Source organism: Triticum dicoccoides, chromosome 5B, assembly GCF_002162155.2.
Source record: "Triticum dicoccoides isolate Atlit2015 ecotype Zavitan chromosome 5B, WEW_v2.0, whole genome shotgun sequence".
NCBI classification, from domain to species: Eukaryota; Viridiplantae; Streptophyta; class Magnoliopsida; order Poales; family Poaceae; genus Triticum; species Triticum dicoccoides.
Window position 1 is genome coordinate 6,433,779 of NC_041389.1, and position 6,000 is coordinate 6,439,778.

Genomic DNA, 6,000 nt, shown 5'->3' on the forward strand with positions numbered 1-6,000 from the left:
CAGTTGGATACCTATTGCTGCGCGATGGATGAGGAAGAAGGCTTCGTGGGTGGTGGTGGAGGTGGACAAGGACACGGGGCAAGACGAAGCCGCCGTACGTGGTGGCGACCGGATCCAGTGTATAGGAACTCTACCATCTTGGAGGGCAGTACTGCTGCATAGGAGGCCAGTGACGCATTGGAGAAGGCCGGAGGAACGGTGAGGAAATGTCCATATTCTGTCTATCATTTTCTCTTGGGAACAGATTAGGACCGCGACCATCCGTTCACTCTTCAAGAAAATTGCTTCACAGACACTAAATTAATAGAATGCGCTAAATGTACTAGTAACATATTAGGTAAAACCTCCAAAGAAAACCCTATATCTATTCAATGGGAGTCAACATCCATAAGGCTGGTCATAGTGAGAAGTATCCTACACCAGTATCATGCATATGATACTACCCCTATAATGCACGATATCATCTAGTAGTACCATAGTCTCATAACATTTAATTATTTATAGAATCCCAATGCAAATTGTGCACAAGATGCATTTGCCATTAAATTTTCTAGTTCTAAGAGCTATCAAATGGCATGCATGATACTACCACTATGGCCAGCTAGCCTAAGTTTAATCTACAGTGTTATTTGAGTGATCATGAACAAAGTTCATAAGTTCAATCTTAGACTGTTTTTTGAGTGGAACTCAAAGGACTGCTGTACCAATGCACACCCCTTGTATCTGGCTGATCCTACATGAGTTTCCTCAGCTCTTTTTAGTTGTGTCTAAATATAAGTTGTTCTGTGGTCTATTGACATATTCATCTTCCTTTTCTTTTCTTGTTTATTGTGATTAATCACTAAGGAAGCAATTATAATAAGTATAATATGTAAATAAGAGGACTTCTGAGAATATAATAAAATTTATTATCCTAGAGAGGTAATTAAGGGAAACAATTCATTTTTTTCGTATTGAGAACCACACGACATTTTGTTGGGCTAGCAGCTTGCATCTGCGAGCTCGCCCACACCCACATTCGAGTCTGAGACTTGGCATGGGTGCCACTCATCTGATTACAAATAATCTTTTCGCTAGTGCTCATGGATTTCCTTTTCTTCATATAAAAGTAAGGTAGGTAACCCAACATAAATACAGTATTCTTGTGTTGTGACTCACAACATGCCATCTTTTTGAAGTTTGTGGAGGGCGCAGCTAGGCGTGCAATGGCTAGACAACTGATGGACCTTTGGAATGAATGGGAGATCCAAATCCTGGTACTTGTCAGCTACACATTGCAAGTCATCCTTGTTGCCCTCTCGCCAGGAACCGTCGTCTCCAGGCTTCTGCCGTGCGGAGGTTGGTCCTCTGGCTTGCATACCTGCTGGCAGACTCCACAGGGTTATATGCCATCGGCCACATATCCCTTAGCAGCAGGCTTCCTGAGCACCGGCTGGTTACTTTCTGGGCACCGTTTTTGCTGCTGAACCTGGGTGGCCCGGACAACATCACCGCCTATTCACTTGATGACAATCGACTCTGGTTGCGCCACATGCTAACTATGGTAGTGCAGGTCCTGGGAGCTGCATATATTGTCTACAGGTCTGCCACTGCCAACGGGACATTTGTGTTTATCACTTCCCTCTTGATGTTCACTGTCGGTGCTGTAAAGTATGGGGAGAGGACATGGGCACTCAAGCGTGCGAACCTAGAGAGTATCCGGAGTTCCCTCAACAAAGCCTGTGGCAAGGAGTACTGTTATGCTAAGCCTAAAAGTGCCAAAGGAAAGATTGATGATGAAGCCCTCCGGATGACTGCTCATTCCCTGTTTTATACTATTTGCATGCAAGCCCTAGTTAGTTCTTCATCGGCCACCAAGACAGGTCTAGGTGAAGACCGGGTTCATGTAATGAGATATTCCTTTGTATGGCAGGATATGTGGAAGATGGTTGAAATGGAACTCGCGCTGATGTATGACATACTGTACACCAAGGCTGCAGTGATCCACACATGGTCTGGCTACTGCATCCGGGGCCTTTCACCACTCATCATCACAACTGCGTTTTTGCTCTTTCAGTTCAGTGGAGAAGATGGTTACAACAAGATGGACGTCGTTGTCACTTATGTTTCATTTTGTGGTGCCTTCATTCTGGAGCTATCGTCGCTACTCGGAGCTATGGGATCAAGCTGGACAAGGGCAAGGGCAGGCCAACGAACCTGGCTTCTTTGTCTCCACCGGTGTGTCAATTATATCAAGTTAGGGAACCACAAGAGGTGGCCAAGCACCATTGGGCAGTATAACTTGCTGCACTTGTCCACTCGTGATACTAATGAGCTTGGCAGCGGAGCAGCAAAGAAGATTGGACTCGAGGACTGGTGGAACAAACAGCACAACACAGGGAAACTTACAAGTACTGCGGATGTCAACAAGTTGGTTTTCAAGCATATATCAAGAACATTGGAGAATGAAGACTCCTTGGACGTGCTCAGGAAAGAGAGGGGCCGGGTGACACTCGAGAGAAATGGATTGTATGATGATCTTCACCGTACTATCGAGGGAGAATTTCATGGGGGCATTATCACCTGGCACATCGCCACTGATGTCTTCCTCTGCAAGAGCAAGCAAGCCAAGGGACAAGATGCAACACTAATTGTCAACGCGGTTCAGACCCTCTCCAACTACATGATGTTCCTCCTAGTGGCACGCCCCTATATGCTGCCAGGCCTTGTCCTCCAAAGCCTGTATGAGCAAACCTGCCATGGTTTGCTCGATCTGTGGCATCAGGATGGCTCAACTGACACCGATTGTCAAGCATCTTCTCACTCAAGCCACCCCAACAGCTGGAGCTTAATTTACCTGCCTAAGAAAATTTTCAAGGCTGACGATCCAAATTCTTCCAGGCTCCCCGAGAGAGAGAAGCTTGCCCAGATCCTGCTCAACAGAAACGCTGGCTCGCTGAATGACGACACCGCTAGAAAACCTGGCCTTGTTCTAGCTGCTCAGCTGGCGGATAAGTTGCTAGCCAAGGAGATGGAGATGGATGTGCCAGATATGTTGGACGTCATCCTTGGAGTGTGGGTGGAGATGCTATGCTACGCAGCCAACCGATGTAGCAAGGATGCCCACGCCAGGCAGCTCAACAGCGGCGGCGAGTTGACGACCATCGTCTGGCTTCTCACAGAACATGCTGCCCTTTTCCCTGTCGACGAATCTCGCAATTGTGCCCTGATAGAATAAGCTAAACATGTCTACCAAGTTTACCCCTATTTAATTTACACGCTAATAGCAACCACTTGTACTTTATGTATAGTTCTGTTTTTGCTGAGTATCCACACTGGTTTATGTGAATAAGCTTGAGAATTACTTTATTAAGTCTGGTAGCTAGCTAGCAGCTGTGTGAATGTGAGGGAAGCGATAAGCATGTGGAAAAAGTTGAGTTATGTGGAAAAACTGGCTCAATCCATCTGCACCACAAAACATGCATTCTTTCTCGACGAAAAGGAAATGGGCGTAAATCATGGATGGAAGCTACAGCATGGGCCAGGAACGGATGGATCATCATGTATGTGCATGCTCTAGCCTTATAGCCCACTGGACCAAAATGCCTTCCACCTCACTGTTGTTAATTTTATTTACTGTATTTTCTTGGCACATCATGCTTCGGGTCTTCAAGTCTAGCAGAACAAGACTTGTTATTATCCAATGAGACTTGTACAAAATGAAACTCATTTGGTCGCTTGCTGCCGCTGGAGAAGGAAAAAAAAAAGGGGTGGGGGCGAGAGGCTTACCACACGACAACTAGCAAATTTTGCCGAGCTTCTCTGCTCTGCAGTTCAGACGTCTTGTGCTCCATCCATCTGGATCCCATCTGCATTTTCGGAGGTGGGAGATGAGGAGGACAGAGGATTCCTCACCTCGCCACGGGCGGAAGGCCTCCTCTGTACAATGAAGGGGGAGGTGAACAAGGAGGGGAAGTGGATTACTCACCTACGACGAAAGAGTGCATCCACCGTCGGTCACCCTCGATGCATGCATAGCTCTGCTGCCGTCAATCACCGACGTCGACCCCTCCGCCTCCCTCTCTTCTCGGCTCCGTGACGAACGAGACGGGCCTCCATAATAATACCAGACGGGCCATCAAATATCGTTTATTCACTGGCCCATGCAAGACGGCTGATCAAAGCCTCTGGCCCTCGTGCTATGGAAATCATATGTGCGGCTCATCGCCAGGTTCGTGCAGAAGCGCCACGGTTGGGACGTCTCATTTTGTTTATTATATTTTACTTTTTTAATATTATTTTTCATTTTCAAGTTCCTTTTTCTTTTCAAAATGTTCAGATATTTCAAAAAATCTCATTTCTTAAATTTGTTCAAAACTTTAAAGAAGTTTCTAATTTTTAACTTTTGTTTCGAACTAAAAAAACTGTATGCATATTCTTTAAAAAAATCATAGATTCAAAAAAATAGAGCTTCAGTATCACATTTTAAAATTTTGTTCAGGAATTTAAAAAATATTCTCATTTTAAAAAATAACAACTTCAAAAAGTTCAATTTCCCAAAATTTATTAGGAAATTCATAAAATTATCAGGATAAAAAAAATAAGTTCTTACAAAGTTATTTGTAATTTTAAAAAGTCATATTTAAAATTTTGTTTATGTTTTCTAAAAAATCCTAAAAAGTTCCTGTTCTACAAAAAATGTCTAGAATGTCAAAAAAAATTGCATGCTTGAAGAAATATTTCTTTTTTAGGAAAATGATTGAAACTGAAAAAAAAAACCTACAACGGGGCACTACACTACAACTATCAATTGCTACAGTAACCGCGAATTGCTCCACTACTGGATGGCCGGCCCAACACGAAGCGCCCTGTGCGTCACCCAATACAAGGTCCGGCCATACCCCTAAAAAAAAAAGGAGCTCCCGCCGTGCTCGACTGCGTGCCATAAAGCTAGATTAATTTCACAAGCTTTTTTTAGGCAAATTAATTTCAGAAGCCGCCATTCTATATAAGAGCCTAGGAGGTTTGGGATTCTTTTTCAAAATATTCTTATTTTTATAAAATATTCCAATTATATATGACCTAATTCATAAATTTCAAAAATATGACCCGTCGGCCTCTTGTAGGCCGAAGAGGGAGAGCCACTCTTCGGCCTTCACGCGCCCGAAGAGGACTCTTCGTTCTGTACGCGCCCGAAGAGGTTGGTGACAAGGGTACAATCCTGCGTGTGTTAAAAGTCCTCTCTCTCTCCAACATAATTAGCACTATACCTAAGAAAATATTCCGGCAACATTGATCACTTAAGAGAGAGGCTTTAAAGACATCTGTAAATGCAACTACACACTGTAAATGCTACACAAACTGCATATACGTTCTACATTGGTTCTATTTACATGAAAGTGCCACCATGTTTTTTAAAAAAAAAGGAGGATAGGCCCGGCCTCTGCATTAGGATAATGCATACAACCATATATTAGTAAGAAATACAAAATCCAACAACCGAACAACCAGCTTTGCCGCATGACCATGAAGTCCGTCGCCGTCAAAGAATAGGGGCCGCCGTCCCGATCACGGGTGCTACAGGAAGCACCCATCGCCGCGCCAGCCGTTTTCTTCGCCCATATAACGGCAACCACTGTCGCAACCGCCAGATCGGGGAAGTAGGTCTCGAATACCTCGCGTGGCGCCCTATGGTCAGTCGTGCTTGACCACCCATTACTGGGACGAGAAGGCCGTCACCCGCTCCGTCGCCTGAGGCCATTGTCAGAAGGCCACGCCGGACAGGGAGATATGCCGTCGTCGTGAGGAGCAGCCTCCACAACTACGACCTAGCCGGCTGACTGTTGCTCGTGCCACCCATGGGTCAATCTGTCCGCCACTGATCTCCGAGCATGCTCTGCCCCACGTCGTCCGACGCGCACCCGCGACGCCGCTGTCACTGCCTTGCTACGGCGTGTGTCACCCACGCCACACTCTGGCCCAACAGCCGGAGTAATTAAATTAGTTTCCTTATAATTAAAG